This window comes from Oryctolagus cuniculus, chromosome 1, assembly GCF_051225735.1.
Source record: "Oryctolagus cuniculus isolate XC-2025 breed Fujian yellow rabbit chromosome 1, ASM5122573v1, whole genome shotgun sequence".
Taxonomy (NCBI): domain Eukaryota; kingdom Metazoa; phylum Chordata; class Mammalia; order Lagomorpha; family Leporidae; genus Oryctolagus; species Oryctolagus cuniculus.
In genome coordinates this window covers 143,518,096-143,539,213 of record NC_142867.1, presented here as the reverse complement: position 1 = coordinate 143,539,213, position 21,118 = coordinate 143,518,096, and the positions used below count along the sequence as shown (strand labels likewise).

The window sequence follows — 21,118 nt, the reverse complement described above, 5'->3', positions numbered from 1 at the left end:
TGCGTTTTCAGAAGAGCACACTTTGTGGGCAAAGACAGTCCTCAGGCTGAGCTCTGGCGGCTGTAGAGTCAGCTGTGAGATGTGTCTCTACACACCGGTGGCCTGCTTCCTTCAGGTCCAGGAGGAAGCGTAAGGCATTCACTTACTCTCCGAATAACTTCATATGCCAAGGAGAAAGTCCCAGGTAAAATCAGGAATGATGGGCCTCAAAAGCATTCTGCTAAGTGAAAGAAGCCAGACGGAAAAGGTCACGTGTTATAAGCCTCCATGTATATATAAAGTGTCCAGAACAGGCAAACCAATGAAGACAGAGAGAGTGTTTGCCCAGATCTGCGAGAAAACAGGGATTTACTGCAAAAGGGCCCAAGGGATCCCTCTGGGGTCATGGAAATATTTTACAACTGGATTGTGGTGCTGGATGAACAACTAAAAATATAGTAAAAAGTAGTTGAACCATACCCTTAAAACAGATGAATGTTACAGTATGCAAAAAAAAAATAGGATGGGTATCTAACAATATAATTATCACTTTCTAGCATATGAAATATGCAAGGTTCAGAAAGAAAGCTGAGGGTCACCCTGGGATCACACAGCTGCATGACCTACGCGCGAAGAAGACTCAAAGCTTTTGCTTAGTTTCCTACGTTGCGAAGAGCTGTGGTCTGAACACAAGACCGTGTCATGCTCTCGCCGTGCAGCAACTTCTCCCTCAGCCCACAGCTGGCTGCCTTCTATTTTAAATCTAGGAATACAAGCAAAGCCTGCACTTGAGATTCCTTGGGAAATTCCACCCGAATTATTGGAATAATCCATTTTAAACATTACCCAAGAATTGCACACCTTTAGTCTTTGCATGTCATTATCATAATTTTTTATTCTGGTGCAATGTCAAGCTTACAGAGCAGTATAAAACATCCCCTATGCCTCAGCTGGCTTCAACAACTGCTTACGTCATCATCCTTCCTATGTGTTATAGACCCTTGTTTCTTTTTCAAGGACAAGCATTACTATGCATGCTCAAGAAAAATAAAGTTATTTTGATAAGTAATTGACTTTCCATCCCTTTATTCCCTAGTGAAAAATCATTATTTTTTAATATTTATTTATTTATTTGTAAGGCAGAATGGCAAACTAGGGGTGAAGACATACAGAGAGACAGAGAGAGAGAGAGAGAGAGAGAGAGATCTTCCATCTGCTGGTTCACTCTCCAAATGACCACAAAGGCCAGAGCCAGGCCAAGAAAACACCAGGATCCTGGAACTCCTTCTGGGTCTCCCACATAGGTGGTCCTTGGACCATCAACTCAAACTAGTCCTGCAACACAGCATCACAAGCAGTGGCTTAACTCATGGTGCCTCAATGCCAGCCCTGTGAAAAATCATCACTAACAATTCCTTGAATATTCTTCTAGTTTTTGAGAGAAGCAAATGAAATCATCTATATTAACATGCTTTGTGAATGGTGAAGTTCATGTACAATTGTGTTTCTCTCAAAAACAAATAAATTTTTAAAAACCCAGTTCTAGTTATCATGACATTCAGAGAAAGGTAAAACTCCTTGTACTGTCACAGACCCACACCGAGACAACAGACTGACCTGAGGGGTTTTTTGCAATTGTTGTGCCTGGCCATCCGCTTCTAAGCCAGGCACAGCCCATCCACGATCAAGCATGCTTGGAATCGCAGCAGGCAACACGACTGACGCCAATGCTAATAAGAGGCAGTTCATAGAGAGGACCCCTGACTGCAACCCTGCTGACAAGAGATAGAGAGGAGTAAAGAATAACAGACAATGAAAAGGAGCTGCACTAACAAAGACCATGTTAAAACAACAGCCAGGGCAAGGGGCGTCCCCACTTCCATGTTGACAGTTCGCTCTCTTTCCTGCAGCCATGCACGCCAGCCTAAGCTTTCTCACAGGGACTGCTCCTAGCTCCAGGAAACTTGGCAGATCCCATGCAGATGTGAGCAGGTACACAGACTGCGAGGCAGTGGCTGCAAAGACAAATCGATCCCTAACTTCCTGGGCCCCACTTGAGATAACGCTTCCCAAAGGGCAAAGTCTTCCCAAGCCTTAGGGAGACTTGTTCACCCTTCCCGTGAGCAAACGCGGGTACACTACGAGCTAGTGCCTTCACACTGGGTGATCTTGTTCATGCCTGGACCTCAGCCATGGTGGACGTTATATACACAATCTCAACATTGCCCTCCGCCCGAGTCAGGCTCTCAGCGCTAAGGCATTTCTGCAGGTGGTGCTAGCCCTGGCCTGTGTCACCCCTCACCTCACTTCTGTGGTTAACCAGAGCAGCACTGTAGACCCGAGGGGCTTAGTTGAGTCTGAGAATGGTTTTCAATAGAGCCTAGTTCAACCTGTTGCTCCCTGATGTCTTCTAATCCTGACTAACCTAGTGTAGTGATTCAGAGCGAAAGTTCTAGAGCCCAAGTGCCCAGGAGGCCCAGCTGCAGGCTGCTTTGGGCAAGTCAGTGAATTCCTTATGTAAGCTGCAGATCTCGACACTGTCCACCACCAAGACAGAGGGTTAAAAGGATTGGAATGATTCCTGGCATGTGCTGTGTTTGGTAAATACTATATTTGTTATTAGTATTATTGTTAGCATCATTATTTTGTGTTAGCATTATATATTATCATTCTTATTAATGCTTTCTTTCTTCCTTAGTCCAGGAAACACAGTTGGAAAAGATATCTAAAGGAATGAAAACGGGGGCACAGAGGTAAGGAATGGAGTGGAACGGAATGGAATAGAATAGAATAGAATAGAAAAGAAATACAAAAGCGATCCATGCTCTTTCAACACCCACATATGCCTTCCTTACTCTCCAAACTGTCACGTGGAATGCTGCATGGAAATTGCCCACCTGATCACACCATTCCACTGGTTTATTAATGGCTCCTCATCACCCTTGAGTAAGGTTAACGTTCTTGTAAAGCAGGTTCTGCCATGTTTATCTTCATATCTTGGCTAATTTTGGCTATTTTCTCTTTCATATAATTTCTAAACTCAGGTTTGCGTTTTTATTGGAATTGCATTATATATATATATATATATATATATATATAGTATATTATTGCATTCATGGATTGAGGATAGATGCCCACAAATATCAACATAGTACAACTTGTGCTATGGGTTGAGTTGTGTACTCAACAAAAAGGTAGGTTGAAACATTAACATCTACTATGACCTTATTGGGAAATGGGGTCATTTCAGGTAGAATTCATTAAGATGAGGTCATACTGGGCTAGACTGCTAGGATGAGGTTATTCTGGAGCCAGGTGGGACCTCAAAGCAGTGTGATGTGTGTCCATATAAGAGTCTATAAAGGGACCGGCACTGTGGTGTACCAGGTAAAGCCGCCGCCTGCAGTGCCAGCCTCCCATATGGGCACCGGTTCTAGTCCTGGCTGCTCCACTTCTGATCCAGCTCTCTGCTGTGGCCTGGGAAAGCAGTAGATGATGGCCCAAGTGCTTGGGCCCTGCACCCACGTGGGAGACCAGGAAGAAGCTCCTGGCTCCTGACTTCAGATCGGTGCAGCCCCGGCCATTGCAGAAGAAGAGGCTAGGAAGACATGAGAAAACAAGCGCGTGTGAACATGGAGCCAGAGAATGGGGCTATGTGGTACTAGGCAGGCGACTCCACGGATTGATGATGACCACTAGAAATAAGACACAGAAAGATTCTGCACAGATTCTCCAAGGGAATACAAACCACCACCCCACCCCCACCAGGCACCCTATATTCTAGGATTTGTAGCTGCCAGAACTGTAAGAGAATACATTTCTACTGTCTTGAGTCAACTGCTTGTGACACTTGGTTAGGGTAGGAAGGCGCAGAAAATGAAAACAATTCTCCATTGAACAAGGCATTCTCTAATCAATTTTAGTAGAATCATATAGTTTTCGCCGTAAGATTTTACATGTTCTGTTATTTACTTCTACATGACTTTGAGTTATTGCTACTATATTGAAAAGTAATGGGCCGGTGCCAAGGCTCACTAGGCTAATCCTCCAACTGTGGCGCCAGCACCCCGGGTTCTAGTCCCGGTCGGGGCGCCGGATTCTGTCCCAGTTGCTCCTCTTCCAGTCCAGCTCTCTGCTGTGGCCCAGGAGTGCAAGTGGAGGATGGCCCAGGTGCTTGGGCCCTGCACCTGCATGGGAGGCCAGGAGAAGCACCTGGCTCTTAGCTTCGGATCAGCGCAGTTCACCAGCTGCAGCACACCAGCCGCAGTGGCCATTGGGGAGTAAACCAACAGAAAAAGGAAGACTTTTCTCTCTATCTCTCTCACTGTCCACTCTGCCTGTTAAGAAAAGAAAAGAAAAGAAAAGAAAAGAAAAGAAAAGAAAAGAAAAGAAAAGAAAAGAAACAGAAACAGAAACAGAAACAGAAAAGTAATGGAGGGGCCAACGCTGTGGCGCAGTGGGTTAATGCCCTGGCGTGAAGTGCCAGCATCCCATATGGGTGCCAGTTCGAGACCCGGCTGCTCCACTTCCTATCCAGCTCTCTGCTGTGGCCTGAGAAAGCAGTAGAAGATGGCCCAACTCATGACTAGAGCCTAGGGAGATTACTGACACCATAAACAAGAGTGTCAAATTGTTAAGTCAACAACAGGAGTCACTGTGTACTTACTTCTCATGTGGGATCTGTCCTTAATGTGTTGTCCAATGTGAAGTAACGCTATAACTAGTACTGAAATAGTATTTTACACTTTGTGTTTCTGTGTGGGTGCAAAATGATGAAATCTTTACTTAATATATGCTAAATCGATCTTCTGTATATAAAGATAATTGAAAATGAATCTTGATGTGAATGGAATGGGAGAGGGAGTGGGAGATGGGAGGGGTGCGAGTGGGAGGGAAATTATTGGGGGGGGGGGCATTGTAATCCATAAACTGTACTTTGGAAATTTATATTTACTAAATAAAAATAATGATAAAAAATAAAAAAAGAAGATGGCCCAAGTCCTTGGGCCCCTGCACCCACGTGGGAGACTGACCCGGAGGAAGCTCCTGGCTCCTGGCTTCAGATCGGCACAGCTCCGGCCATTGCAGCCAACTGGGGAGTGAACCAGCAGATGGAAGACTCTCTCTCTCTCTCTCTGCCTCTCCTCTCTCTGTGTAACTCTGACTTTCAAGTAAAAATAAATAAATAAATAAATCTTTAAAAAAGAAAAGTAATGGAGTTCTGCATGTCTTATCTATTGAGAAAATATACTTAGTTATCCTATTAATTCTCATAGCTTTTCAGTTGTTTTAAGAGGGTGTCTATGGGGGTTGGCACTGTGGTGTAGTGAGCTAAGCCTCTGCCTGCAGTGCCGGCATCCCATATGGGTGCCAGTTCAAATCCCGGCTGCTCACTTCCAATCCAGCTCTCTGCTGTGGCCTGGGAAAGCAGTAGAAGATGGCCCAAGTGCTTGGCCACCTGCACCCATGGTTCAATACTTGAAATATATACTTCAGTCTGGCGCCGCGGCTCACTAGGCTAATCCTCCGCCTTGCGGCGCCGGCACACCGGGTTCTAGTCCCGGTCGGGGCGCCGGATTCTGTCCCGGTTGCCCCTCTTCCAGGCCAGCTCTCTGCTGTGGCCAGGGAGTGCAGTGGAGGATGGCCCAGGTGCTTGGGCCCTGCACCCCATGGGAGACCAGGAAAAGCACCTGGCTCCTGGCTCCTGCCATCGGATCAGTGCAGTGCACTGGCCGCAGCGCGCCGGCCGCGGCGGCCATTGGAGGGTGAACCAACGGCAAAGGAAGACCTTTCTCTCTGTCTCTCTCTCTCACTGTCCACTCTGCCTGTCAAAAAAAAAAAAAAAGGAAAGAAAGAAATATATACTTCAATATATATAAAAGTATATATTTCAATACTTCAAATATGTAGTTCAATACTTGAAAATCAACATAATCTGCAGTCTTGGTAATTCACTGAGGACCTTGAAAAGTATCCTCTGTGCACAAAGGGGCTCACTGTGTGCTTTTTTCACAAGTGCCCTTCTCCCAGTTTATATAGGGTCATTGTTAGACATTTTAGTGCCAACCGCAAATGCTAAACTGCAAATTAGACATTACAGTCTTTGTCATAGCTATTGATTTTCCTTTGCTCAGCAGCGTTCCTTCTTATATCTCCTGCCTCTTTTCCATCCCTAATATACCGATGGATTTTAATCATAGATGGCCTTGAGATTTGTTGAATACTTTGCTACATTAATTGATATGACCCGATGGTTAATTGTTAACCCGATGGATTGTGTCAAGTATTGAACCAGCCTTGCCTGGCTGGAATGTACTCCACTTGGTTCTCATGGTTTATTCTTTTCATCGACTGCTGGATTTGATTTGTTAATCACTTTTTAAGGATTTCTACATATGTGCTCCATAAGGATATTTGTGGCTTTCTTTTTCTGTACTGTCTTTGTCTACTTTTGATATTAAAGTAAGTGGAATCATAAAACAGGTTGGAATATATTTCCTCTTCTATTTTCTGGAAGAAATTAGGCCATATGTGTCACTTCTTTTATGTTTGGAAGAAACTGTCAGTGAAGCCATCTGGTCCTGCAATTTTTGAAGGGAAGATTTTAACTATTAATTCACTTGCATTTAGAGTTCTGGAGCTTTTTACTCAGATTTTGTATTTTATCTCAAGTGATTGTTGGTAATTTTTGTCTTTGAAGACATGGTCCATTCATCCATTCGTGATACTTGTAGTCTGATTTGTTTTGTGCCCTTACTACCCTTTCAGCTTCCATGAAAATGTAGTGGGGCCAGTGCTATGGCGTAGCGGGTAAAGCCACCGCCTGCAGTGCCAGCATCCTATTTGGGCACCAGTTCGAGTCCCAGCTGCTCCACTTCTGATCCAGCTCTCTGCTATGGCCTGGGAAAGCAGTAGAAGATGGCCCAGATCCTTGGGGCCCAGCACCTGCGTGAGAGACCCGGAACAAGTTCCTGGCTCCTGGCTTCAGGTCAGCTCAGCTGTGGCCGTTGTTGCCAATTGGGGAGTGAACCAGTGGATGGAAGACCTCTCTCTCTCTGCCTCCACCTCTCTATAACTCTGCCTTTTGAACAAATAAATAAATCTTTAAAAATATATATGGATATTTCCCTTTTCACTCTCTCTACCATGGTTTAAGACCAAAATAAGAGTTTACCCTCACATCTCACTTGGTTGGGCCAGGAATTTTTTCTCTAGTTATCATATAAAGATGACCCTTGGGTTTCTGATCCATATAGGATCTCTCCCTGTTCTTTTCTGCCTGATTCCTGACCCTTTAAAACCCAACCCAGAGGCCAGCACCGTGGCTCACTAGGCTAATCCTCCGCCTTGCAGAGCCGGCACACCAGGTTCTAGTCCCGGTCGGAGCGCCGGATTCTGTCCCGGTTGGCCCTCTTCCAGGCCAGCTCTCTGCTGTGGCCTGGGAGTGCAGTGGAGGATGGCCCAAGTGCTTGGGCCCTGCACCACATGGGAGACCAGGATAAGTACCTGGCTCCTGCCTTCGGATCAGCGCGGTGCGCCGGCGGTGGCAGTCATTGGAGGGTGAACCAATGGCAAAAAGGAAGACCTTTCTCTGTCTCTCTCTCTCACTGTCCACTCTGCCTGTCAAAAAAAAAAAAAAAAAAAAAAACTCAGAGACCACCAATGATCACTAAATATACCCAGAGAAAAAAACACTCTGTACACTTGCTCTGTGGGTTCACATTTTCTTTTTGTTTCTATTATCCAAGGAATTCCCTGATATTCTTGGCAGTTCGGCCATGGTATTAAAAGAGGCTTTTGGTTTTGTTTGTTATCATATTCAAACCAACATTCTGAAGTATGCTTTTCTAGAATTTCCCAAAAAATTCCAATCAACCCTTTCTCAAATGGCCATGATGAGACAGCAGTTTATGTGCCGGTTTGGGGGAGGGGTGGAATTTAAGTATGAAAACATTAAATGTGATGGACTCAAATCTGGACAGTGATGTGGCAAGGGCCGCAGTGTGTCAGGACATCGTGCAAATGTCCAAAGCCACACGTTCTATGAGGCAGCAGCCCCATTTCTCAGGCGCTTTCCCAGAATAACTCCCACACAGGTGACGGGACACTCATGACAGCGGAGTTCATAATAACGAAATATGGGAAAGACCGACATGTTTATCAACAGTGAGAGAGACTAAGTAAGTTAAGGAACACATTTATCATGGAATATTCCAAATGCATAGATGTAGATAGTGCTTAAGAGTTCATACGAGTGTGAACGAATACGGTGCATGTAAATCCCCAGCCCAGACTGAGTTTGTACACGTCAGCCATTGGGATTTTTTTTAATAGATATTCTGTGTCTTCCCCATCTTTTGATGTACAGAAGTAGGATTGGTTTTAGGTTAAATAGCACTGATTCAATCAATCTCTCTCCCTTTCTCAAAAAGGCTCTCAGGGAAATGAGGAACACAAGATGCAGCAATATCTATTTTCTGCTCTATTTTAATTGTTATCTTCAATCCCTAACCAGTTAGTGAAGCTCCTTGATCTTCCACTTTGTAAGGAAATTGAATGCAGATGACAGCATATGGCAAAAAGTATATAGCAATTGAGTCAGAGTCTGGGCTATGTCTACTACTTTCCTTTTAACAACAAAAAAGTATCTCCCCTTCAGTATTTAACCAAGCAATAAAATCTCCTCAAAATTGGTTGAATACATTGACAGTCCCTGGTAAATAATTTGTGATCAGATTTTTCCTCACTTTCTGCAGAACCCATCTTTGGGGCTCCAACAAGCTTACCGTGATCAAAGCAAAGGTCTTAAAGGATTAGGAGAGAAGAAAACATTGAACTTGAGTTGACATTCGACTGCAACAGCAGGATCTCCCGACTATAACTCCTTGCAGGGAACAGCCATTAATTCCCTGAATCCCAAGTTTCCTTGGGAAATTGTATTTTTCCTGTAATTGCTTATGAACACTTAGTTGGTAGTATCCCTAGTTGTGAATTCCAAACTAATAGTTTGAATCTGATGGACTCCTCATCTTTGAGAAGAACAGATTTTACACAATAGCAACTGTGGACAAAAAAAAAAAAAAGTGAAGGTGTATTTTCTGTTGTGTAAACTCAGAGGCCACTTGTTCACAAAGATGTGCGCCCTTGGAGTGAGTCGCCTGAAAAAGGGAAGCTTGTCATCTCCTCCCCGACAGCCCCCAGTCCTCAGTCAGAGCATCTGAAGTGTGCCAAGTCTCTGGAGCTCTTGCAGTCTTGGAAAAGATAATCCTCAAAGCACCAGCACCACAGGGCAGTGGGTTAAGCCACCACTTCCAACGCCAGCTTCTCCTAGGAGTGCTGTTTCCAGCTGCTCCACTTCCCATCCTGCCCCCTGCTAGTGCATCTGGGAAGCAGCAGAATACAGCCCAAGTGCCTGGGCCCCCGAACCCATGCGGGAAACCTGGATGGAGGTCCAGGCTTCTGGCTTTCACCTGGTCCAACACTAGCCACTGAAGCCATTTCCAGAATGTACCAGCAGATGGAAGTCCTCTTACTTTCTCTCTCTTTGTCCTTCTCTCTCTAACTCTGCCTTCCAAATGAATAAATAAATATTTAAAAGAAAGAAAGAAAAGACGATTCTCCAGAATCAATCAGCCCAATCGATGAAGCCTGGGTCTGGGATGAGGCCTTGGGAAGCATACAGAATGATTTCTGCCATTACCCATTTTATAATAAAATTTGCACATGACCCTTAGAGGGCTAGGACACAGGCATGCTCAAATGTCAAGGCTCAGATAATAACCAGCAAGAAGTCGGAGAAGGTAAACGCCATCAAGCTGTAGACTGGCAAAAATTTTACTGGGAACATGGGTCATAGCCCAGACTTTGAAGAACGGAAAGAGACAGATGGAGTGGAGGGGAGAGAGTGTGCCTTGTAGGGAGACACCTGGGGTCTCTTAGGAGGTTTGCCCCTCTCTGGCTTTCTCATCCACACTGCATATCACAGTCACCCTGACGGTTAAAGACATGGAGTGTGGGTCTCTTGTGTCCCTCTGTTGAGGGAATTCATCTCAGTTCAAGGCTAGCATTGACTGACATGGTTCTTGAAAATAACCCCCAAGAAGACTCGCTTTAGTCTTAAAGAGAAAACCAAGAGGCAAAGTTTCTATCCTGTGGGATAAAATACGTAGGTTTGTAGCACGATGGAACACTGGAGGGAAGGTGTCAAAACTATAGATGGGCAGAGGGTAGCTGAGTTCCTGACAACATTGTTGAATGGACTGTGAACCACACAGACCTACAGAATGGCGTTCTGAATAATTCTGTTTTGTTCCATCCCATTCCATTCTACTCCTTTTATTTCTAAGGTTATTTGTTTATCTGAAAAAGCAAAGTTACCCAGAGAGAGGGAGAGACAGACAGACAGAGAAAGAGATCTTCCATCTGCTGGTTCCCAAAATGGTCACAACAGCCAGGGCTGGGCCAGCTAAAACCCAGGAGCCTGAGGTTCCATCTGGTTCTCCCATGTGGGTAGCAGTAGCCCAAGCACCTGGGCACACAGGTGGGCACAGCCAGTTTGGAAGACACGGAATAACCTCACCTCTATATCCACATGTACCCTTCTTCCACACACACATCACACACTCCATCCCTTCTGGAGAAAGACTCTCCTCCCGCACCCCCCCCCACCCCAAGCTTCATGTGTTAAAGCAACCGTTGCAAAGATTCAGGGAACTTCCAGCTAGATCGAGTGGCAGATGATATAGTAATCAGCTTCACAATGAGCCCAGTATAACCTGGAGAAAACTGCCAAAGTCACATTCCAGGAGTGTATTATTTCCCAAGCAAGGGAGCTTATGACCTTGGCAGCTGACAATCTGAAGCCCAAGACTGCACTTCATAATATTTTCCATTCTTCCTTTGAACACCGAAAGGGATGCTATCTCAACCAGCCAGCGAGAGGATGCATTCTAGTGTTTCAACAACTCTTATTGTCTAAAAGGTTCTTCAATACCTAGCCAACATTTCCCTCTTATTGGCATCAAGCCAAAGCATTTTGTTCCCATCCATCTGTGGGCACAGCCTGCCACGCTGATGAAAAGAACAGCAAGATCCAACACGCTAAAGGAGCAGTGTCTCAGCATACCAGTCTCCAGCCTCTCCCAGTGCGCAGTGATTGACACATTCTTGCCCTGAGACAACCACAGTGACAGCTGAGTTGCACCCGGCACCGCCGTGCCCTTCGGTGCACTCCAGAGATGTACATTACATCCTCCCACCTGCCTATCAGAGCAGAAGCAACACACATTGAATAAGGCAATATCTGGTCGACCTTCATGGTCAATGACATACTTAGCACCAAGTTATCCACCACCTCCTTTGTCTTAAAGCTTCTGTATGTCCCCTTTGGACTTGGTAGCGAAGTCTTTCTTCGTTTCTTGAAAGTCAATACTTATTTTTATCTATGGCACTGCCCTTCCTCCACTGATCTCTTCACTTAAAAAGTTCATTTTCTTCTCCTACAATGTCTCATTTATACCTGGATTCAATTCCCAGCTCCAGCTCCTGACTCCGGCTTCCTACAAATGCACGCCCTGGGAGACAGCAGAGAGGACTCAAGTACCTGGGTTCCTGCCACTCATGTGGGAGACCTGGACCGAATTCCCGGCTCCCAGCTTCAGCCAGATCCAGTCCTAGTCAGTGTGGTCATTTGAGAGTAAACCAACAGATCTGAGCTTCTCTCTCTCTCTCTCGCTCTCTCTCATAAATGAATATCACTTGTAAAAATGTGTCCTTTGTAGGGCTGGCATTTTGTCACAGTGAGTAAAGCTACTGCCTGTAAGATTCCATAGGGCTGCCAGCTAGGTTTCTGGATGCCCCACTTTCAGTCCAGCTCCCTGATGGTGCAACTGGGAGAAGCAGTGGAAGATGACCATAGTGCTTGAGCCCTGCCACCCACATGGGAGACTCAGATGAAGCTCCTGTCTCCTGGCTTCATTGTGGGCAGCTAAGGAGTGAACCAGAGGATGGGAGATCTCTGGATTATTTTTATTGATCAAGCTGTGATTTGTCTCCTTCAGTCACCTCCTCTCTAGGGTGACCTGGTAAATTTTCCTTGTCTGCTCCTGTGTCTCTCCACCCTTGGGACTTCAATCAGACTGACAGGGAACCTGGAGCAGCAGCAACCTCAGGAGTCACTGGAGGAGCAGGTTCCTGATTGCAAGCTGCCAGAATTGCAAGTGTATGGGGCCAGCTTTGTGGCCTGCGACACCAGCATTCCATATGGGCACTGGTTGGAGTCCTGGCTGCTCCACTTCCAATCCAGCTCCCTGCTAATGCACCTTGGAAAGCAGAAGAAGATGGCCCCTGCCACCTGTGTGGGAAACCCAGATACAGTTTCTGTCTCCTGGCTTTGGCCTGGCTCAGCCCCAGCCCTTGCAGCTGTTTGGAGAGTGAACCAGTGGTTGGAAGATTCTCTGTCACTTTATCAAATAATTAAATCTTTAAATAAAAAGAATCAACATTTGCCCTGATAAAATTTCATTATTAATGCCTCTCTTTTAAGGAGTGCAATTGGCTGCAATTCAAAGCTTGCACCCAGGACTCTGGAGAAGCAGGAGATAATTCCTTGGCTGGCTTGAGAAGTGGATGATGAGAGAGTTTTGCTCTACCTAACTTGGTTTTGCTTCAGGCATCTCCAGGGCTTTCAGCGAGGCACTGTTTCTCTGCACCTCCACCTCGCTGTCCTTGTGGAACTGGTTTGAGGACATTCGTGGCTTGGTTAGGGCCAGTGAGTGGAAAATGGTTACAATTGCCCAAGTTCATACTGTGCAGAAGTCTCAGAGGCGTTGTGAGTAAGTATCACATTACTATTTGTAAGACCTAATAAAGTGCTTTCTGTAAATGACATCAAATGACCAATCTCAACTTTCAGATGCTGTGGGCAGCCCAAAGAAAAGTAAAAAAGGACACACAATGGGATCCTCGCAACATGTCAGAATCACCCTGTTACCCTCCGCTCTTCAGGGGCCCAGCAGTCTGCCTCCTTCTCCAGCTGAGACACGGATCCCCAGACGCTGAGGTCTCAAAGAACCAGCAGAATGTAAAACGGGCCTGTTTAGTTAACGAACGTAGAGCTGTAACATTTGTGCTCCCAAGAATCTGCACTCAGAAACATCTGCAATCTATTCATAGTACCATTTCACAAAATGAAATATTAATTCGCAAAAAGAGTAGGGTAGACATAATCTCATAGCTTTAAAAGTGAGCAAAATTTAATTCTAGGAAACTCGCACCAAAATGGGACCATTCCACCAGCAGCTGGCACCACATCACAGAGAGGCATCTGAAAACCAGTAGGGGGTGGGTGGGGCTGGGGCGGCATCGCCACCCAGGGAGCTTCCCCCGGCCAGAAGCGAGAGGGGTGGAGACCCGCTTTGCAGCCCGAGCCCAGTCTTCTGCGCATGCTCACATCTTTTCGGGAGTCCTTCCGCCTATTGGGCACTGGCTCCCTCGCTCTGAACAAGACAAGAGATGCAGCCACAAGAGTTATAATGGTGAGTGAGTGACCCCACGGAGCCCTAAACAAGACACCTGGCCCTAAAGGGTCTCAGTCGAGGCACACTTAACCTCCGGAGTCAGCTATGCTATCCAAGTCTGAACTCCAGCTCCGCGTTTTGCTAGTTAAATGATCTTGGGGCAGTTTATGTGACACCTCCAAGCCTCTGAGTTCCATGACATGGGGATAGCACTACCTCAAAGAATCATGAGGAGTAAGACACCCAAGGAAAAATGCTTAGCTGAAGGAAGCATTTTGCAAATGCTGGATCTTCTTCCTGCTGAGCTACCAGGGTGTCCCAGGGCTCTGTGAAGTTCTGGGATTGAGTGGAAGTCACCAGGGTGGCTACAGAAAGCCACCCTCCTCCCCCGTGCTCTTCTGCAGGGAGACTTTTATCTTTCCTGCCACTGAGAAGTGGGAGCTGTCTCTCCTCTCCCTTGACACTTGGTGACCCTGTCTCCTGTTTTGTTGTTTTTGTGTGACTTCTGGGCTGGACCTTAACAGACTTTGTGCCTCCCATTTTCACCCCCTGGGAAGCCGGCTTGCATGGAACAAGACTCCCAGTAGACTTTTGAATGATGACAGCACTGGAGAGAGAAGCTACATGAAGAAGAACTGAGATGGTCCAGCCAACTGAGATGGCCCATGTGAGAACTACAGCACCAGTTAAGTCACGCCAGGCACCATCAGGTGGAGCAGGGGAGAGCTATACCACCCAGCTGCCCAAAAATTCTTGTCCCCCAGAATGGTGAGCAATCCCGTGGTTGTGGTTTTTAAGCCACTACATTCCCCAGTGGTTTCAAAGCAACTGAAGCCTAAGGCACAGCTGCGGCCACAGAGGATTCCAACAGAGACTCAGAGGCTATTCATGGATCGTGTAGAAAATGCTATGATAGAGGTGCAGGGTCAGCGCAAGCTGCTGTTGGCACAGAGAGCACAGCCTGGGGAGGTGACAAGGTCCCATCACAGCTGCTTGATGAGGCATGGCCAGGCGGGGAGTTGGCGAACATTCGTGCTCTGCAAGAAGGACCTTCCAGGCACCGCGGCTGTGGCACAGCAGGTTAAGCCGCTGCTTGGCCCAGCCCCAGCCCTTGTGGCCCTTTGGGACAGTAAACCAGCAGATGGAAGATCTTTTCCTCTCTCTATCTCTCGCTCTGTCACTCTGCCTTTTCAAGTAAATAAAAACCAGGAGAGAGAGAGAGAGAGAGAGAGAGAGAGAGAGAGAGAGAGAGAGAATCCCATTGGAACATCAGTTCAAGTTCCTGCTGCTCTACTTCCAATCTGGCTCCCTGCTAATGCACCTGGGAAAGCAGCAGCAGATGACCCAAGTACCTGGGCCCTGCACCCACATGGGAGGCCCAAAAGAAGCTCCTGGTTCCTGGCTTCAACCTGGCCCAGCCCCGGCCATTGCTTTCAGTGACAACTTTCTCTGACCAACGTTCTGGCAGATGTCACCATCGCTCTTCTCCTCTTGTATAACCGTACAGAAGTAGCAGGCAGCAGAATTTGTCGCTGCAAGACTTTCTCTTTGTCAGCTGGCAGATGGCAATGCATTCTGATAGCCATGCTCCCCGCAAAGCCTCAGCGTAACCATTCATCCTCTTCGTCCGCACCAGTGAAGGCCAGGAGAAAACTGGCCTCAGCTCCGGAAGCAGACTGGCCTCTGGGAAGACCGGGGCTCCATCAGTCAACATCTGGGTGATTGTGGGCAGGTGTTCCTCTTCTGTAAGGTGGGCATGACAAACAGAAACAAATCCCAGAGCTGTTGTAAGGGGTTAAATGGGATACAGGATGCCCGAGAAAATAGCAGCTCCAGTGCCAGCTACTCCACTTCTGACCCCCACTAGTGCACCCTGGGAAAGCAGCAGGAGATGGCCCAAGTCCTCGGACCCCTGCCACACACCCATGGGAGACCAAGCATGGAGTTCCAGGCTCCTGGAAACAGACCATTGGAGTGAACCAGCAGGTGGAAGATCTTTGTCTGTCCCTCTCTCTGTCATTCTGCTTTTCAAATAAACAAAATAAATCTTTGTTTAAAAGAAAGGGGGAAAAATCTATGGACAAATGGAATTTTAAAATAAACTGAATTTGGTGTCATATATTTTTTTCATATATATATTTTCATATATTATATATGGTTTTTTTCATATATATACATGAAAACCATGCTTGGGGGGGGGGGGTCTTCAAAAAGTTCGTGGAAAATGAGTGTCATTAAAAACTCTGCCTAGCTTTCAAAAACGGTTTTTGTACCAACACAAGCTTTGTCTGCAAGCAAGCCGGGAATGACAACTCCCGAGCCTGAGTTCAAATCAGCTGCACCCGATCCTTATCTCCACCCTGCTGGGACCCCCATCCCGCAGAGGGGCGGATCCACAGCCCTCTGCCCACCGGCTCCCACGCTCCACGCCACAGCCCAGCCGAGCTCAACCCAGAGTCGTTTTTCATTCGGGCGGGCCTGCTTCTCATTAGCAGTGTAACACGATCCTCCCCGCGGGGCGCGCACCGGGGCCAGCCGGGCCAGTGGGCGCTGGGCATTTTCTTCTCTTGGGTCCCTGCCGCCCTCCTCCTTGGCTGAAAGTGTGGCTGAGTCTTTTGTTCCAAAAGCTGCACCTCCATCTTGGAATCCGCGGGGCTTCGGTGGTCGCGGGCGTTGCTCGCGTGGACACACAGCTCTGCATCCAGCGTTCCAGGTTCAAAGGCGCGGGTTCCTTCCCCGCGCGGGGGCCTCCGGAGGGCGCAAGGCGTGCCAGGCGTGGCTCCTTCTGCGCGCAGCTTACACCTGCTTCTCATTACCCCACCCCCAAGGGCTGTGAAAACATTGTCTTGAGCCCCCTCCCGAAACATCCGCAGCTGTGAAGTGGCGGCGACCAGTTGGAAAAGCGCTGTTGATTTAAAAGGCATCAAGGGCTGTCCCCTATCCCGATGCCTATGCAGGCTCCCTGCTGTTTTCCAGCCCATGCCTCTGGGATGCTCAAACAGGTCGCCTGTGGCCCCATCGTGGTCCTTGGGACCCTGCATGTCCCTGCAGCCTTGCCTTTCATGTCTGTCTGCTTTCCTTTCTGCCTTTTTTTTTCTTTTTCTTCTCTCTCCTTGTGTCCTTTTTTTTTTTTTTCCTTATGTATTTGAAAGGCAGAGAGACAGAGACAGGCAGACAGAGATCTTCCATCTACTGCTACACTCCCCAAATGCTGGCAACCACTGGGGCTGGGCCAGGCTGAAGCCAGACACCAGCAACTCAATTCAGATCTCTCAGGTGAGTGGCAGAGGACCAAAGAAAGACATGAGCTTTTGCCTGCTGACTCCCAGGGTGGGCATTAGCAAGAAGCCTGAATGGAGAACAGAGCTGGAACTCGAACCCCGGGCACTACTCCAGCATGGGGTCAGGCCTCCCATGCAGTGGCTTAACCCCTGCTACACACACCCGCCCTGCCCTGGATTTTGTGGTTCCCGAGCACAAAAAATGACGGGATGCCTGCGAGACCTGGGCAGTGCCCGGAGCTCTCCCGCTGTCCACGTTGTCACCCCACTGGCTAGCTCATGCATCACCTTGCCCAATTGCAACATGCTCACGTAGCCTCTTAGAGAACTCTTTGATTTGATTAGCCTTTAGCTAAGAGTGGCTCCGTCAAGGCAGTTGATCCTAAAGGAGAGAGGATCCTAAAGGAGGGAGAAGTGGTTTGTGGGAAGAGCGCTGGGCCAAGACAAAGGAAGAGCAGCTGTGAAGGAATGCTTCCCGGGACACTGTGGGAGAGTTGTCTGGGCTCCATCTGCCTTGGCTTTCCCATTTGTAACATTAGGAGTTAGATACACATAGTTAGAATACTATGACTGTGGGGCCGGCACTGTTAAAGCTGCAGCCTGTAACACTGGCGTCCCAGCTGCTCTACTTCCGATCTAGCTCCCTGCTAATGCACCTGGGAAAGCAGTGGAAGGCAGCCCAAGTGCTTGGGGCACTGCACCTGGATGGAAGACCTGGAAAATGCTCCTGGCTTCTGGCTTCACCTGGCCTAACTCCAGCACTTGTAGCCATTTGGGGAATGAACCAGCCAATGGAAGATCCTCTCCCCTCTCCCCTCTCCCCTCTCCCCTCTCCCCTCTCTCATTCTGCCTTTCAGATAAATATCATTAAAATTGATAAAGAGGAAATTAGCTTGTGCATTCCATTGGCTAATGACATTGTCTTGTCTACGAAGCGGATAGTGAAAATCCAAATCCTCCATCCTGTCGACAATGAAAATAAACCTGCTTCAGAGAGAGCCCGAGAGGAACTTTCCGCAGGACGTGGGCTGGGGGCCATCCGTGCAGTGTTTCTTCTTTGTGCTTTCAAACAGGGCGAGGAGAGCATTTCTGCAGAAGGCCAGTGCGCTCTCTGCTAGTCCCCTCTTTCTCTGCCTCCGGGTGCTGGAAGCCAGCCCCATCGGGCTGCAGACTTGCCAACTGGGGAAGAGAGACTTCCCTGTCAACCATCAAGGGCCTGGCCCAGCTGCCCCAAGCCCCACACCCTGGCCCTGGAACTTCGAAAGAGCCTGTCGGTGCTCAGGGAGTCCACCCCCACCCAGGCCAAGCTCCTTCTGCACAGACATAAGGGCAGAGGGAAAGCGAGGCCCCACCTGGGCCCGGTGACATGGACTTTTCTCATTTTATTGATGTCTCATTTACTCTTATCTGACCAATGAGAAACTGCATATATGTAGGGTGTACAATATGGAAGTTGGTATATCCAAATCTTGGATGTCACAACACTTAACTCCTTAAGCTTATTCTTAGACTCTTTCTATTATTCTCAAATTATTTACTGCCAGATAGACAGAAAGACAGATTTCTGGGATGTGGGCATTTCACATGTATACATTGTGGGATAATGCAATCAGACTCCTTAGCTTGTTTGGGGGATGAGAACATTTAAAATCAACTGTCTTACAACATCCAAGGATAAATAGGATGCAATATGGCGAAGTGTAGTCCCCGTGCTCTGCCCGAAATTTCCAGAACTCATTCCTCCTGATGGAAACATGGTGCCCTTTAGCCATCATCTCCCTCTTCCCCACACACCACCCTTCTACTCTCGGCTCCTGTGGGTTTGGCTTTTGAAGATTCCACGTAAGGGAGATTATGTGGGATTTGTCTTCTTGTACCTGACTTATCTCACTGAGCGTAAGGGTTTTCGGGTTCATCTATGGTTTTAAAAATGACAGGATTTCCTTCTTGGCTACAGCTGTTAGTCCCTTGAGTATATGCCATGTAGGACATGGCCGTCACACTTGCTTGCTGTCTGGGCTCTTGTTCCGTCTGCCTGGGCTTAGCCTTGCCCTCACTCGGGCTCATCATGCCTTCTAGAGCCCCAGGAAGGCTGGCATGTCCCTGTCCACCCTGGGAATGTAGAGAGACCAGCTGGCAGCCCCCAGCCAACACCTACATGGTCCAGACAAGGTGGGCACTTGCTGGCGACATCCCAACGCCACACACACTATTTCCTTTCGGTCATTTGATGCACACATTTAACATCACCAATGCAGACTGACAGCTGTTTTGTAGATGTTGTCTGCCAGATACTGCAAACTGAGTGTCACAAAGAATCTCCTCTCTCCCCTCTCCTGCCCCAGGGCACACCTCGCCCTTCTAGGAAGCTTCTGGCCATGCAACAGTTCTAAAGCAGCCGTTCAGGACACACACGCACACACACACATGCGCACACACACTCAGTCCTGAAAAATAGACTTCCAAGTCCTTTGACCAGTGACTCTGAGCTCAGGCATCCCCGCAGCTCTGCCTGCTAGGGGCTCTGCATCCTTCAGGGATGCTAGGTCGCTCCGCATTGCTCAACTCAGACAGGACAGCACGAAAGGCCAAGAATTCCTCAGGGGTCTGGGCGCTTAGCCTAGCAGTTCTGAATCCTGTGTCCTACATCCGAGAGCCTGTGTTCCGTTCCTGACTCCAGATACCATTTAATACAGCCCCTGGGAGAGAACAGTGGTGGCCAAGGACCTGGGTCCCTGTCCCCCATGCAGGAGACCTGGGTTGAGTTCCTGGATCCTGTCTGTGGCTGCAGCCCTGCCCCAGGTTGTTGTGTTATGGTGGGCATCTGGAGAGTGAACCAGCAAATGGGAGCGTCCTCTCCATCTTCTGTTCTCTCCCTCTTCCTCTCGCTCTCCCTCTTCCTCTCACTCTCCCTCTCTCTCTCCCTCTCCTCCTCTCTCTCTCTCTCCCTCCACCCTTCTTTCTCTCTCCCTTTCCCTGCTCAAATAGTAAATTTTTCAAGTCACACCCATATTCTCAGACTCCACACTCACTACAAAAAAAGATATACAAAAATAAGAGTTTTGGGACTGGCACTATGGTACAGCAGGTTAAAGCCCCAGCCTGCAGCGCCAGCATCCCATATGGGCACAGGTTCAAGTCCCAGCTGCTCCACTTCCAATCCAGCTCTCTGCTATGGCCTGGGAAAGCAGTAGGAGATGGCCCAGGTCCTTGGGCCCCTGCACCCACGTGGGAGACCTGGAAGAAGCTCCTGGCTCCTGGCTTTGGATCAGCACAGCTCTGGTTGTTGCGGTTATTTGGGGGAGTGAACCAGTGGAATGGAAGGCTTTCTTTCTTTCTCTCTCTCTCTCTCTCTCTCTCTGGCTCTGGCTCTGGCTCTGGCTCTACCTCTCTCTGTAACACTGTCTTTCAAATAAATAAAATAAATCTTTAAAAAATTAAGAGTTTCATGGAGATAAAAGTATTTGCATTGTGCAAGTTAATTTTTTAATGTAAAAACTTGATGGAATACAACTGTGTTACTCACAACACAGATTTTTTAAAAATTTTTAAGATTTATTTATTTATCTGAATGGCAGAGTTAGAGAGAGAGAGAGAGAGAGAGAGAGATCTTTCATCTGCTGCTTCACTCCCCAAATGGCTGCAATGGCCAGAACTGGGACAATCTGAAGCCGGGAGCCAGGAGCTTCCTCTAGGTCTCCCACGTGGATTGCAGGGGCCTAAGCACTTGAGCCATCTTCTGTATCCTTCCCAGGTGCATTAGCGATGTGCTGGATCAGAAATGGAGCAGTCAGGACTTGAACTGGTGCCCATATGGGATGCTGGCACTGCAAGTGGTGGCTTTATCTGCTACACCACAGCACTGGTCCCCACAACACTGATTGTAAGGGTCTTACCTGAAAAAAGGATGCAAAAGTCTTAAATTATACATTAGATATTATTATCTTTCTTCATTTAGATGGATACACATGGTGCACATTGGAGGAGGCCACTCGTGATGGTCAGCTGGGATTGGAGTGACTCCTGGTCCCGTCCTGAAGCCTGCTGCTCTATCTTTAACCTCAGCCCTTCCAAACCAAAGCCCCCCTCACCTGGTCTAATCACCCCTGCCATGCGCCACTGTGGGGTTGAAGATGCTCAGACACAACGCAGTGCCCAGAGCCACAGCAGTGGAAGAACCCAAGATGTCACCAAAGCTGTGCCCACACCCATTCCCCGGCCCTCTCCCACGGGCCCCACTCAGGTGTCAGACTCAGCTCTTGCAGAGTACCAGAGACCTTGTGTGAGCCTGGAACAGTGAGGAGGAGGAGCAAGAAGAAACCAAGCAACAAAGGTCATTCT

At 47.8% G+C, this 21,118-nt stretch overlaps 1 long non-coding RNA gene across 2 annotated transcripts in view; it reads right to left on the bottom strand.

Annotated features, from left to right (window-relative positions):
* Positions 1-21,118, bottom strand: part of LOC127482824 (uncharacterized) — a 98,212-nt gene that overhangs the window by 28,026 nt on the left and 49,068 nt on the right. The window contains exon 3 of one of the 2 annotated variants that reach the window (XR_016223102.1): positions 20,353-20,547. The exons of the other annotated variant lie outside the window; for it this stretch is intronic. This is a non-coding gene — a long non-coding RNA (uncharacterized LOC127482824). Of the gene's footprint in view, positions 1-20,352; positions 20,548-21,118 lie in introns of those variants that run through there. 2 annotated transcript variants of the gene reach the window in all.